The sequence below is a fragment of the Talpa occidentalis genome, unplaced genomic scaffold (assembly GCF_014898055.3).
Source record: "Talpa occidentalis isolate TD23 unplaced genomic scaffold, MPIMG_talOcc4v2.1 talOcc4.7, whole genome shotgun sequence".
Lineage (NCBI taxonomy): Eukaryota > Metazoa > Chordata > Mammalia > Eulipotyphla > Talpidae > Talpa > Talpa occidentalis.
This window is the reverse complement of record NW_023605083.1, coordinates 21,617,727-21,633,682: the sequence shown is the minus strand read 5'-3', so window position 1 is coordinate 21,633,682 and position 15,956 is coordinate 21,617,727. Positions and strand designations below refer to the sequence as shown.

At 36.1% G+C, this 15,956-nt stretch overlaps 1 protein-coding gene across 6 annotated transcripts in view; it reads left to right on the top strand.

The window, feature by feature from the left end:
- Window positions 1-15,956, top strand: part of KDM4C (lysine demethylase 4C) — a 415,273-nt gene that overhangs the window by 113,016 nt on the left and 286,301 nt on the right. The gene's annotated exons all lie outside the window — the stretch shown is intronic.

Here is a 15,956-nt window from a genome sequence, read left to right as displayed (position 1 = left end):
AGAATGTTTTATCAGTTCTGGAAACTGTTTTCAGAGGGGTATTGCCAGAAAAACATGGCTAGGAGGATCATATGGGAATTGGGAATGGAAGAGCAGAGCAGATGAACGCCAGGTACAGGTTGACCTCAGAGTATCTGGTCAAATGCCCTTGAGCATTTGAAGGGTTAAGTAGTATCACCATGGGGAAATTCAGTTTTGTTTCTGGATGAACTTTGTAAAGAATATAACTGCCCTAGAACAGATTGATTGGACTGCCACCCTATTTACTACTGACCTTGGACTATTCATGAGAAACCTCTCTGATCTTATGTCAGAAATGATTTTTTTATATCATTTAAATCATAGAATTGGTGCTTTCTGTTTTAAGTGCTCTTTGCCACTCAGCCATTAAACTTCACAATTAAAGTATACTTACAGGGGCCTCCCCGGTGGCGCAGCGGTTGAGCTCTGGGCTGCGAAGCTGCGCGCAGCTTCTGTGACGCCGGTTCGATCCCCGGCTGCTCCCCGGCCACCAGAGGAGGGTCCCACATGGTGCGCAGACCTCTCCTGCCACCCGCTGCTCCCCTCAGCAGTGTACTTCGGCCCTTCTGCCTGCTCTGATCCCCGCTCTGGATCTGGTGAATTCTCTTACCCTCCCGCGCTTCTGACTGTACCCAGTGCATGTATAAACAAAACAAACAAACAAACAGATAAATAAAAACATGCCTCTAAAAAAAAAAAATAAAAAAATAAAGTATACTTACATGTTCAATACAATGCTAAATGGATAAACTGGAGAAATGTATGTGGATTAGCATGCTGAGTGGTTTGTGAGACTACTAGGTGTTTTCCAGTGCAAGGTGACTAGATAGTTATAAATAATTTCCAACACATGCAGTGAAGACTAGGTTGTTCCAGTGTGAATACTATGCACCTTATGAGTGTTAAGAGGTTAACCTTCCTGGGGAATGTCACAGTCTTCCAGATTGTGGTGAGAATTCAGGACATCGTAGGCATTAGCCATGTGAGTAGTATTGAGGGATGTAGATGTTCAAAGTATTCTGGAGCTGTTGAATGGTCAGCATGTCTGGAGGGACAAATATATATAGAAAAGTGTTAGGGAGACAGCAGTGGGAATTACTGAAAAGGAAAGAACATGAAACCCAGAGGTGAAAAACCAGAGTTTTACTGCTAAACTTGCCTGGTGATCATAAAATCATTGATTTCAACTGGAAGGAGTTGTGGAGCACATATGATGTAGTCAACACATTTATAGATGAGGAACCTCAGACTGAAATAATAGAATTTATCCATGATGACTCCTACTTATTGGTGAAACTGGGAGACCTCTTTCCCATATTATTTCTGCTATTTTACACTGTTAGCAGGAATGATTATTAGAACATTGAATGCTGTTTAGGTGCACACATGCACACTCCCCCCCGCCCCCAAGGTAAAATATTGCCATTTTCAACAACATGGATGGACCGTGAGGAGAGGTGCTAGGTGAAATAAGTGAGAAGCTGTCAAATATCAGATGATTTTATTAATTTGTGAAATAAAAAGGAAAAACAAACTAACAGATATACAGAACTAAAATATAAACCATTAAACCCTGACAATAGAGTGGTGATTACCAGAGGGAAAAGGGAAGGAAGGGTTCGGGGAGACTGATTTGTTGGTGATGAATGGTGATTGGACATTCGTGATAGGTGTGGTGTGTTATACTATTGCTGAGATGAGAAAATGTACACTTGAAATTTATGCAGTATTGTAAATTAATGTTACCTCAATTAAAAAAAAACTAGAAATTATGGAGTATCAAATGTACTTTTTGCAAAAAAGAGGACAAAACATAGAACTTTGTGTCAACTGAAAATCATTCACTGTGTTTTGTATATTTTATAAGTTTTGGCATCCAAGACAAATTTTAAAGTATAAGAGTTTTTTTTAATAAGATGCCACTAAAGTGATAAAGTGGTTTTCTATTATTGTAAGTAACTTTTATTTAAAATTTTTTTATTTCAAATGTTTTACAATGACAAAATATAGTTAAATATTCATGAAAATTATTGTTGGTTCTTCCTTTTTCATTGTAGGAATGATGTTGAGCTTGTGCATTTGATCCAAAATTTTATATTATGAAGAATGAAAATGAGACCTTATTGTTGCAATACCTTATTGCTTTTCTTTGTGAAGAATGAAAAGGAAACAATAGTATCAGTCTTCCACCAAGTGTTATGAAAGTGTGTTAAATATAAAATTGCTTTAAGTGAGAAATAGCAATGCGAGAGAAATGAAGGAAGGTGGAGAAAACAAACACCTGGGAAGAACAGAAGAAAAACTAGATTCCTATAGAGGAATTGGGACAGAAATATTTTTTATCTACATGGGGATTTTCCTGGAATTAGTAGTGATAAAAAGACTCACGTCCACCCCATACTTTGGCACCTTTAAAAAGCTAAGGGACTTCAAATTTTCTTTAATAGTATCACATTACTGTCACAGACACTGATGGATTTACTTTCTTACTTTCATCAACAGGAGAATGGGGGCATTGGGAACCCTATGGATTTGGTTATTAAGGAGGAAGTACATTGGCCAGGCATTATTTTGTAGTCAGTAATAGAGACCTCAGAATTAATAGTTGAGGCAAATTCAGCATTTACTTTTCATGTAAAAATTTGAGGCAGTTGGACCTGGACCAATGTGTTAATTCCACGATGCATGATAGACCCTTACTATAGTAAGTTCTGCCTTCTTTGTAATGAGACCCTTACCCTAGTGTTTTCCTGGTGTTTCCTGTCTCTTCTACTAATTATGTCTGAATGTTTGGTGGGGGGAAGGGGGGAAGGGTAGAGGGTACAAAAGGCTGTGCTTACTGAGGCAGCTCCTTTAAGTCTTTCTCCTGGAAGGTTTTATTGGCCAAAACCTTCTATCATAACTAGCTTTAACTACAAAGAAAGCTGGAAATGTAGTTTTTATCCAGCTACATTGTACTTTCAATTAAATGAAGTTTTTATTATTAAAGGTAAAATAGACACTAAATTTTTAGTCTCTATTAAAAATATTTAAGATGTTGATTTCAAAATATTGTAATATATTGTATACGTTAAAGAGTTGAATGTGATAAGGATCATAATAGTTTAGAAAATATGAATACATTAGTAAAGATGGTTGTGTTTTTAATTTCCTACATGCAAAAATAACTTGTTAGGTTTCCAGCACGGGATTTTACTGTTTTGTTAAATGCTGAAATTAATAGTGATCCTTTTTAAAGGAGAACAGGGAAAAACAGTGGTTTATGGTAGCAGTCTGTGGGTGGTTTGCTGGTGGGTATGGATGGGCATGGTATAATGACATACAACTACAGAGGAGTTAACCTGTTCCCCTAAATCATATACACTGTTGTAAATCAATGTTAATTCAATTAAAAAAATGATTTAACTAGGTTTTGGAAGTAAACCATGCAAATGAGACACCTAAAACTATTATTTTTATTTTTACTGGAAATAATATTGAATGGATGCTGATTAAAAGGGAGAGAGAAGTAAAAAAAAAAGAGATCTTTACATGCTTCAGGTTCTCTTTAGGATTTTCTACAAGAGCCATCTCTAAATGTGTAAAATAAAGTTAATTCTGTTTTATTATTTCTGTAATTTAAAAAAAAATATGTAGAAATACATGTCTGTAGTGGATCCATGATTCTTATTCTTGGCCTAAGTCAGTATTTCTAAATCATTATCTTGACATCTAGTCCTTTAAAAAAAAGTAAGTAAAAAGCATAATTGCCAAATTACTATCTTTCCTTTCTAATTATTGCGAGATGGAAGGAATTATGTAAAAGTATGTAGTTTAGAGTTGAATTGCTCCTTTATTGTTTGGCTGCAGGCTTCAGAAACAATAGAGTCAGTGTGGGTTAATTTTCCATTCTTGCCCTTGAATCCCTGCTTCATGATTATGAGCTGTGAGATCTTGGATGAGTTATCTGACTTCTCTTTGCTGCAGTTTCTTGTAGTTCATTCTCTTTGCTGCAGTGATAATAGACGACAGTAGTGTCTGCCTCATAGGCTAAAATGAGGGGATATAAATCAAACACCAAGTATAGGGCCTGCTCCATAGTATGAAATGTTAGATGCTGCCAGGAGTAATGTTAAAGCGAAAAAAAAAAAATCTAGAGGCTGTAATGAGATGTTTAGTAGTTGATTTCTGACCGACAGAGTTGTGAAGAATTCTATTCTGTAGCTGTTGTTTATGAGAAAGTCCAGCCTGAAACCCCCCACTTTACACTTTCTACCTATGTGTGCAATCCTGTCAGAGCCAGGAAAGATGTTTGTTTAGGGGTTATTTCTTAAGAAAATGCCCCTGTTATTTTTAAGAAATATGCCACTGGGCCTCTCCTGGTGGCATAGTGGTTGAGCGCTGGGCTGCGAGGCTGTCCGCAGCCTGTGCAGCACCGGTTCGATCCCCTGCCGCCTGCGAGGGGCCCACATGGCATGCAGACCTATCCTGCCGCCCGCTGATCCCCTCGGCAGTGTACTTCGTCGGTCTGCCTGTTCTGCTCTCCATTCTGGCTCTCATGGGTTCTCTCACCCTCCGCGCTTCTGACAGTACTCAGTGCTTGTATAAGTAAATAAATCTTAAAAAAAAAAAAAAAAAAAAAAAAAAAAAAAAAGAAATATGCCACCATCTTGCCAGTAAGAAAAGTACCAGGACCAGAAATTGTACAATGGAATATAATTCAGTAGATATTCTGCTTTTTATGAACTTTTTCCTTAGTCATATGTTTGAAATGTATATAACATCTGATTATATATTTGCCAAGTTTTAAAGCACAGTGATATATTGAATACCCCCAACCTACCATGCAGTCCAATATTAAAAATGTCGCTCATCGGCTATTCTTTCTATAGCCCTTTCCTGCTTCTTTGCATCATTGACCTCTCGTCCAGGGGTGTTTGATTTCTTGCATTTTAAAACGTATCTTTTTTACTTACACACACACACATATATATATATATTACATTTTATTTTATATATTTTTTGTCATTTTCATTTTTGCACAATGTATGCGTTTTCATCTTGGTTTTTTACTAATATATATATTTTTAAGCAATATGCTGAGTTTGGCTTATTTTTGACCTTATTAAAATGGTATCATTTTATGTAGTGTAAGAGATTTTGATTTTTTTTTTTTCACCAAACAATAAAGTTCTTGGGTTTGGTTTGTCCATATTATTATGTGGGTGATTGTTAAATAATTTTGATTGCTATAAAATATTTAATTTTTTGAATATAGATTTTATTTTATTATTGTCTTGCAGGGGACATTTTCTTTTTTTCTTAATATATGTGTGTGTGTATTTATTTATTAAAGATTTATTTATTTATACAAGAACCAGGGTATGGGCCAGATTTGCGGGAGGGTGAAAGGATTCACCAGAGACAGAGCGGGTAACAGAACAGGAAGACTGATGAAATACATTGCTGAGGGGAGCAGCGGGCACACCAGAAGAGGTCTGCTGCATCATGTGGGACCCTCGCTGGTTGGCCGGGATCAAACTGGTGCTGCAGAGGCTGTGGACAGCTTCACAGCACTGCGCTCAACCGCCTGTGCCACCTGGGGAGGCTCTTGTGTGTATTTACAACTCCTATGAAGACATTCTTGTATATGGTTCCTGGTGTGCATGTATGTATTAAGTTTCTCTAAAATATTACCTGGCATGGAAGTGTTGCCTCATAGTGTTCAAATTTATCAGGTTTACTTGGTTTTCAAAGAATTTATACTAGTTTATGCTCTTCCAGCAAACTATAATCATTTAAAAATCAGCTTTATTTATTTATTTTTTAAAAAAGATTTATTTATTTATACAAGCACTGGGTATAGTCAGAAGCACGGGAGGGTGAGAGAATTCACCAGAGCCAGAGCGGGGAGCAGAGCAGGCAGACTGACGAAATACACTGCTGAGAGGAGCAGTGGGCGTGGCAGGAGAGGTCTGTGTGCCATGTGGGACCCTCGCTGGCGGCCAGGGATCAAACCAGCACTGCAGAGTCTGTAGGCAGCTTTGCAGCCCAGCACTCAACCGCTGCGCCACCAGGGGAGAGCCCCCCCCAAAAAATCAGTTTTATTGAGGTAATAATGTGCATACCACAAAATTCACCCATGTTAAATGTATAAGTCAGTGGTTTTTGTGCTGTTAACCTCCAATCCAGTCTTAGAATGTTTGTTACCTCCAAATTTTCCTCCTGCTAACATATATCTTCTTTAGCATTAATATTGCATACTTTATTATTTATTGCCAATTTGGTAGCTGTAAAATGTCTTGTATGAATATACATTTTTCTGGTTAAAAATGATGTAAAATATTTTTTCATGTCTTTATTGGCCATTTGTGTTTTCTCTTTTGTAAATTGTCCTTTCCCTATTTTTCTTATTCTTTGGACTTTAAAATGTATTCTAGATAATAAACCATGCCAGTTATATTTGTTGAATTATTTACTTCAGTTGTAGCTTTTTTTTTTTTTTTACTTTTTTGTTTATTTTCAGTGCATTTTTGTGATAAAATCAATTTTTATTCTAGCACCTGAAGCTATACGACATACCCTTTATAAACTTCATGGACTATTGTACACATTCAATAAAGTGACAGCTTTGCAGTACTACTTATTATCTCAAAATCAGGAACATAATTTTAAACTGTTTATATACAATTCACTGAATTAAAACCAAAATCAGAAGCCACTTGCAGTTAAACTAATTGTCAGTTAAATGTTTTACACTTTATACTTGATCTAGTAATCAATGTCTAGTTGGTGGATGTTGGACATGTTTCAGATTCTCATCTAGTTTTAAGGTTTCTTGAGTAGATATGTGACTGGCCAAAGGTACCACCAGGACAAGAGCAGTATGTAAAACTATACCAATTAGTGTATTTTTCACTTAGGAGTCAACAATGAAAATTAAATAAATATTTATTTTATGTATATGCAAGATATACTGTGGGGCCTCCCCTGGTGGTGCAGCGGTTGAATGCTGGGCTGTGAAGCTGCCCGCAACCTCTGCAGCGCTGGTTCGATCCCCGGCTGCCTGCAAGGGTGCCACATGGCGCGCAGACCTCTCCTGCTGCCTGCTGCTCCCCTCAGTCTGCCTGTTCTGTTCCCTGCTCTGGCTCTGGTGAATTCTCTCACCCTCCCGCGCTTCTGACTATACCCAGTGCTTGTATAAATAAATAAATAAATCTTTAAAAAAAAAAAGATATACTGTGAAAGCAAGTTTGTTTGAAAATATATATAAATACTTGATAACTGGTTTGGTAAGAAAATATAAAGCTATATAGAAAAATCATTAATTATCTCTGACCCTTGAAAGTTCAGCTCTATATTTTATGTTACTTTAAACAAAAACAGGTTTAGTTTCTTTGAATCCCTTATACAGAAATACTTGAAATGGAGTACAGGTAAAAATTACTTATTTTTATCCTTGTCATGTCTATGAAAAGAGATCAATTTAATAACTGAGAACATTGAAATGCCTAAGCATTAAAATGAGCTTAAATATTTGCCCAATTGTAATTTTATTTTCAATGGTAGGAGTAATAATGAAGGGTTTATAATTAGTTTTTAATCTATAATTATAATAGGGATTTTGATATTTTGGTCCCTAGGAAACAAACAAATTTAGCACCAGTGAGGGTATGATATGTCTCAGTTTTATAGATTCAATTTAATGTATTTAGGGCTATCTAAAGTTGACATAGGCTGATTTACAGTCTCTTTTAATAAACAAAGATTTTAATGTAGTTGATTTTATCAAAATTTTATTGATTTTATGTAGTTTTTTGTACTTTTTATTTCTCTTGGGACTTTGACTACATGAACCTTAGACATTCTAATTTTGTCCTAACATACCTTTCAGATTTTCCATCTTGTCTTTCTATACTACACTATGTTAATAGTTAAATTTTATCTTTCGGCTAATTACATTACTTGTTTAACCCTTTCATTGAGTTTTTAGTTTAATAATCATATGTTTCATTTTCTAGTAGTCCACCCTTACTCCCAGGCCTGAGTGGTTTATTCCATATTGTTTGTTTTACTTGTTTGTCTTTGTTTCCTTGAACAGTTAATATTCTTTAACATTTCCTTAAACAGTTAATATTCTTTAACATTTCTCTGATAATTCTAATATCAACGGTTTTGAGACTGGGAGGAGGGTTCTAAATGCTTTGTCAGTAGTTCTTGCTAACTTTCTCCAGTCCTCACTTGCCTCCCTGTTATGCATTGTGATTGTTAGCTATATGCTTTGGCTTCATTTTAATGTGTGGAGAATGCTTTTCTCTCAAGGGAGTTGGGGTCTTTTGTGCCTGGAATCAGGGATACCATTAACCTCAAACCCTCAGTGGTCCAACTGAAGGCAAGAGTCTCATGCTTTCTGAAATCTTAGTTGAACATTTCCCCCCTTTTCTTCACTGCTCTCCTATTCGTACTCATATTTACTTTTTTAAGTTGAACAGCTTTTTATGTGGTACTCTCACTGCAGATTTTTTGGTTGTTTCTTTCATAATTTGCTCTGCATTGGTTATTGTTTAGACTTTTAAAAAGAAAGCACTGATGTAAAATTTTAGGTATTTTGATGTAGAAAAATATAAAGAGGTCTGTTTTAAAAGTAAAAAGTTTGGAGAATGAGATATTTTTGTGGAAAAGAAGGAAGCAAAAAGAGCTATCATGTCACATGTAATTAACTTTAAAACAGAATGAATTTCACATGAATCTAACTTTATTCTTATTGTGTAAAGATCCTAAGGAAATTCTCAGTTTGTTTTAAAATGTGAACCAGTGTTTTAATTTTGGTTACTGAAAGGTACAATTTTCACACATTGATGTGTGAAATGTATTGGATTTTAAAGTCTTTAGTAAAGGCGAAAGATTTATACCATCTGAAGAGAAACCAGAGTATGGATTTTAAAGTCTTTAAAGAACTAAGTGTGTTTTATTTTTCTTTATCCATGTGTATTGCTTTTGAAACTTCAAGAGATTGTTACAGCCATATGAATAAATGGCAGTAATTTACAATAGTCTAGTTTAAGGTACCAGTGAAGATTGGGTAAGTGGTCATTTGTTTGGATCACTGCACGCTAATAAATGTTGGTTGACCTATGATAATGGTGATAGAGATGGTAAGAATGAAATGAAAAACAACTTAATTTTTTCTTTTAAAATTATATAAAAATTAGCATTTTAAATTAAGTAAAAAATAAACAAAAAGTTAGAGTAATGCATAGTACTGTGCCACTGAGCAACTACCTGTCACAGTGTGGAGTTATAAAAATGGGACTAGCAGCAATATTTACTAAGAGACTTATCACAAAGAAATTTTTATTTGCTAAGCAGATGCATACATTTGCTACTAAGGAGACTGACTACTTTGTTTTAATTTTCAGATCAGAAGCCTGTTAAATTACTGAGGGTCTTCTAACTGTAAAAGTATGAGGGCATTTTACTTTTGTTTTCCTAGCATGTGAAGTTTCCCAGTGCTTTTGAGATATTTGCATCAATAAAATAATTATTGAGTAACTATAGGATTTCAGGACTTGGTACTGGTATTTTGATATCAGATATAACGAAAATGTTACTTTTTTAAAAAAAGATTTATTTATTTATGCATACAAGAGCTGGGGTACAGGCCAGCTATGCGGGTGTGAGAGGATTCACCAGAGACAGAATGGGGAACAGAACAGACAGATTTACCAAAGTACATTGCTGAAGGGAGCAGCAGGCGAGTCAGGAGAGGTCTGCTGCGCCATGTGGGTTGCTCCCTGGCCTTCTGGGGATCGAACTCGTGCTGCAGAGGCTGCGGATTGCTTCATAGTGCAGTGCTTAATCCCTTGTGCCACCAGGGAGGCCCGAAAATGTTACCTTTTCTCCCAGAACTAGCTGATTAATATTTAAAAGGAAGTTTTTACTTGTTTTTTCTTAGTAATCCCATGATGATGCAAGTTGTTATTAGATATGAGATAATCCCCAATTCTACAGTGAGAAGGCTTTGAGAAAGGCCATTTAAATGGACGTTAGCTATATTAGCTCTTGTAAAGACCAAGTGCACATTTTTCAGTTATAACTCAGTGATTGTGTTTTGTAGAAGAAATTCTGTAATTTGATCCATCTGTGTACTCTTAGATGACCTCTTTTGAATTAGAGGTAAATCTGAAAACTTTAGAATCTTTAATAATTTTTTCATTAATTTCTCTGCCTTAAGGCATTTAGTGATAGTTTGCTTTATCTTTTAAATTGAATTTTCTATTGGAATGATGTTCACCACTCAGAAATTCTTGCATTTCAGAAAATTTTATTAGTCATTATAAGTCCAGATTAGAGCTGAGTATATGGCACTGGAACTCAGGAGAGAGAGAGGGAGGATCACAGCGTTGTTTGGAAAGTAGCCATGTGGGAATAATGTTGAAGATGTTAAGGATGATGGAAGGAGATGGGGTGGAATGTTGACATTGTTGAGAATGGAATATGGAGTGGAGGCAGGAGGATATGGAAAGTCCTGAGGAAGAAAGTAACAGATTTGTAGTTTAGAACAAATTTTGGAGACAAAGGCTATATAGACTTTTCCTCTTATATGTAAAAGATACTATGAAAATGAAATTAGTAATAATTGTGTCAATTTATCAGTTGTGCTTCTATGGCCAGTTAGGCATTTGTATAAAGCAAATGAGAAAGCAGCTTTTCAAATATGTAAAATAGAGTGAAGAATTTCTTTAATGCTCTGAGCCTTCAGTTGGAAGTGTTTGAGTTTTCCCATGTATTCTGTGGATGTTGTAGCAATTTCTTGGTATTTATAGGCAAATGATTGTTGCTGTCCTATTTGTGGGCAAAGCGGAATCATTGTCAAGTCGACCTTGGTGAAGTACAGCTCACAGAATTGTCATCTCTGGATTTGACAGATGTGCATGTTATGGTTAAATTTGTACAGCTTTCTTCGGCCTCCTTGTCAGGCTTACTTATCCTGACTTGCTTCATAGAGGATTCTCTGAGACCTCACATAAACTTGTTCAGGACTATTTTACTTTAACCTGTATGCTGGATTCCACTTAATTCTCTAGTTGGTTATTCAGTTTTCACAATTACTTAGCATTTTCCTACTTGGGGTGTCTCTTTTCCGTTGTTTTTTTCACAGTGCTGTAACAGGGGTAAAAGTGTATATACAGAGTGAATTGTCATGCCACTTTCACTTTCACTCTAGTTACTGGACACATTTATGGAGTATCTGATGGAGTTATTTAGTGCTGGGCATATATACGATTAGTTGGGAAAAAAAAAAGAAAAAGCAAATTGAACAATTTTCTGCCCCAAGTTCATAATCACTAGCTTTGTGTTTATAGCCTATCTCCAAAATTCCTTCCTCTGCCATCCCTTTTATATTTTTGCAAAAATGTGAACTCTTTAATATCTGCAACCTGTTTGCAAATGTGACCATAGATGTATTTTGTCTGATCCATGAAACACTGAGAAACCATCAGATTCTATAACTCTGTTGAGTGGCAGAGCCAATATTTGATCAGAGAAATTTTGATTCTTGTATAGCATGTTAAACAAAATTAAAGCTTTCTGATATTGTGCTGTTCTTGGAGATAATTCTTTTTCTCATTTTGCCATTGCTGGTGAGAGCAGAAAAAGATTGTGTTAACCTGATTTTCTTAAGTTAACTAATATGCCTCATCTAAGGAGGACCTTTTTGTAGTCTTTGATGTTCATGCTCTCATTTTTATGTGCCCTTTATTTTTTTTTATTTTTATTTTTTAAGATTTTATTTATTTATACAAGCACTGGGTACAGTCAGAAGTACGGGAGGGTAAGAGAATTCACCAGAGCCAGAACGGGGAACAGAACAGGCAGACTGATGAAGAAATACACTGCTGAGGGGGAGCAGCGGGCGTGGCAGGAGAGATCTGTCGTGCCATGTGGGACACTTGTCGGTGGCCGGGGATTGAAGTGGCGCTGCAGAGGCTGCGAGCAGCTTCGCAGCCCAGCGCTCAAACGCTGCGCCACCAGGGGAGGCCCTTTCTATGTGCCCTTTAAAAGACCATTCCCTTCTTAGTATATTGGTAGTTTTAAGTTTCATTATGTCTTTCCCTCTTTTCTCACTACTTTTAATCTTTGAGTTTATCTTCATTTGGAAGTACCTTTTTGGGGATGTTCTCTAATCACTTTTAAATTTCACTGTCTGAGTGTTATTTGGTGGCACAAATTACATTATGTGTATTATGGGAATGGATGTGATCATCTTCCAGGCACCCCCTCATACCCTCTGGGTTCTCAATGCTGTATTTGCTGTGGTTCTAATCCTTTTCTACTGAGTTAACTTTGTGCTGAGACATATAATGAATTGTCTCTACTCATGTTCTCCCCTGTTTTGTCCCGTACAGCAAAATTTTACTGACTATTAATGTATTATAAAAATAAGATTCCATGGCCGAATAGTATTTGGGAAATGTGGAGTTAAGCAAAGTTATAGAACTTATAGTAGGAGTTCTAAGCACTCTTGGATTACTTGTTTATATCATGACTCTGAAAATGGAGACTAGAAAGCCCAAGTTTTTTGATTATAAAGTCTGCTAGGATTAATGCTCCATTGGGAATACCTGGGGAAATTTGGTTTACTGTGATTTTTGCATTCATTTTCAGAATTGTTCATTGTTGGTGAGGTTTCTGATGTGGCATGTAGCTGCATTCTTCTTAAGTCTCCCAATGACTTAGTGCATTTACTGCAGAGATACCCAGGTGCTCACAGTCCTGAGAAGAGTGTGCTCATTAGCTTGGATGTGGCCTTGAGAGCACAAGACTGTGAACTCAGACTTGGTATGATTTCTCTGTATTTGTTTCTGGATATGTTGTTTATCCTCTGATGCCAGTCTGGGATACTTAGTCCTGCAAAATCCAAAACTTGGTCCTCAGTCTGTTCCCAACTGTGGTTATAGTAATGATGATTTAGGAATTCTTTCAGATTGTCTTTTGATTCCTGATAGGCAGAAGATACAGAGAACAATCCTTTGTAACCTTCTCAATTACACATGTGCACAAATCATGGTCTAATGGTGAGTTATTTTAGAAAACCAAACAGGTACAGGTTAAATAGACAAACAGCAGGAAAGGCCTAGAATTTTGATTGGTGTGTAAGGACTGTAGACCAGGGGAAATGTCTGCCTCAGGAAGGTTGAGTGATTTACAAATATTCCCACGCTCCTGCTGAATATTATGTATAAGAGCTTTATTTTGGTGGCTGGATTGTGGAAAGAGGCTTTTGTCTAATGAACTTGGGTCCATGTGCAGATTCTTTACTGAGTCTTGACAACTTTATTCATTCATTCATTCATTCATTCATTCATTTATTTATTTATAAAGATTTATTTATGCATACAAGAACTGGGGTACAGGCCAGAGGCATGGAGGATAAGTTTTTGTTTTTTTTTTAATGATCAAAATTGGAAGCATAGTGTTTAAGAGATAGCATCACTATAAATAGTTACAAATAGGAGCCATATTTATGTTGTTTTTCTATTTGTTCAATTGTATATAACATTACCTGTTTTGTCAAATTGTTTTGATTAGGTGTAGTGTATATGTATATAGAGTGTAATGAGGTAGTGTATAGTATAATACTTTCACCTATCTCATAAATGAAGTATATTCTTTGTCTAAGTCTGTGAAGGACATTTAGTTTTCCTCAGTGTTTGAGAAGAGCCTATCCTAGGAAGCAGTAAGCTTGTTCAGTTAATAGCAGAGACCAGAAATTAGGGAGGAAATTTTGAAGCAGTAAGATTTATTCTTATGTGCTTTTATACCAGTTATTCTTTTTTTTTTTTTTTTATTTTTTATTTTTTTTTTTTTTATAGAGGCATGTTTTATTTATTTGTTTGTTTGTTTGTTTGTTTTGTTTATACAAGCACTGGGTACAGTCAGAAGCACGGGAGGGTGAGAGAATTCACCAGAGCTAGAGCGGGAAGCAGAGCAGGCAGAAGGACCGAAGGACACTGCTGAGGGGAGCAGCGGGCGGCAGGAGAGGTCTGCGCGCCATGTGGGACCCTCCTCCCGTGGCCGGGGAGCAGCTGGGGATTGAACTGGCGCCACAGAGGCTGCGGGCAGCATCGCAACCCAACGCTCAACCGCTGCGCCACCGGGGAGGCCCTATACCAGTTATTCTTAATATCTTTACAACTTCTGTAATTAAAATTACATTGCTTTTCAATTTTGTAAAACAAATGACATTTCAGCATCACGGCAACCTTTGCCTTTCCCAGAAAGAAATGGCTGCAAACATGTTATTTGCTTAAAATTAGGAAGAATGTCAGTAAACTAATAAATCACTCACCACTTGTTCAACTATTGTTTTGGGGAAATAGTTTACAAGTAAGAATTACTAGAGAATAGTGGTGACATTTATTTGATCAGTTCCAAGATAATAAGTTCTATTTTCCAAAGATTTTGTGTCCTTTAGCCTATTCAGTACTCTGAGCAACTCTGTGAGGTGCTGTGGCTTTCATGTTTTCGTGAAGAAATATTGAAAGCTCAGAAAATCTTAGTGATTACCTCCCTGGTCAGTAGCAGCACTGGGGCAATAATCTAGGTCTTCTGCCAGCACATTTTTGTTCTCTACTTCTTCCCCTTAGAACTTCATGTCCAGGCCTAAGGATATCAAGGAATTAAACCTCAGTTATTTTTGAAAGATAATGTCAGTCAAAAATAAGACTTCTTCAAGAAGGAAGAAACTATTTCAGAGGAATAGTTTGTTCCTAAATTCTCAAGCTCATTCAGTTTAAAAATGATTCTTTTAATATGGTGCTCATTTATTGCTTCATATTCATTGCCTCAGTAATGACTTTTAAATAGGACTCTATTATTACAGTGATTGAACTGACATCTGATTGGACTAGAGTTAAGAGATTGCATCATTATAAATAGAGTGAGATAAAATATTTTACATAATTTGTTTGAACTTTTATGAGGTTTCCTATGTTCTAATGTAGGATCTTCTCCAAAAGTATACTTGGACCAGTTTCCAACTAGCAAATTTCCCACGGTGAGATTTAAGTTCTAGATAGACTGATTACTTAAAGGGGGTTTGGGAATTAAATTATTACCCCTCATGTTTCCTATTATATGGCCTGCCACGGAGCTTCATTAATGCTTCATCTAACAATTTTCCTAATCCAAAAGCTTGAGTGAAGTAAGATGAGTATACTTACTAGAGAATTATCTAAACATACAAATCAAAATGGAACAAGCCTGTAAGTTTTTAGTGTATAAGGGGCATTTTAGACCTTATTGTCACGAGGCCATTGGCATAATTATTGGAGAAAACCTTGTGGATATACATAAATGAATTTTACACCCCTCTCAGTAGCACTATGAGGAGGTTGAAATGGATGTAAATGGAGGTTGAAATGATTTTATAGGAGTAGGACCAATCTCTGAGACTTAGAATTTGGTTCTGAGAAAAGTATTTGGGAAAAATACATAGTTGGTAAAAAATTTAAACAGTGAATTAATGACTTGATTGATAAGGTCTAATAAAACCAGAATTTTTTCCTGTCACATTAGCTTTCATAGTAGTGACCTTAACCTTTTCTTTATCATCAAATGTTCTGTTACTGTTACAAATTTACAATACCCAAGCAATTTTGCTGAACTGGGGATAAGTAGTTTTAGTAATTACTCTGTATTTTGCATTTCTCATCAACATAAAAGGTTATATTTAGTTGGAGGAGTAAAAACACAATTATCTATGGCTGAGAATAGTACTGGTTGTTGCTTCAATTTAGGAAATGATGTATCACACGCAAGAATGAAAATGAATGGGAATCAGAGAGGGATAGCTAAAGATGTATTTCACTATTGGTATCTTACGATGATATCTGATGTTGAATATGACTTAAACAAATGTACAAGTAAATAATCTGAAAGACAGAACCACC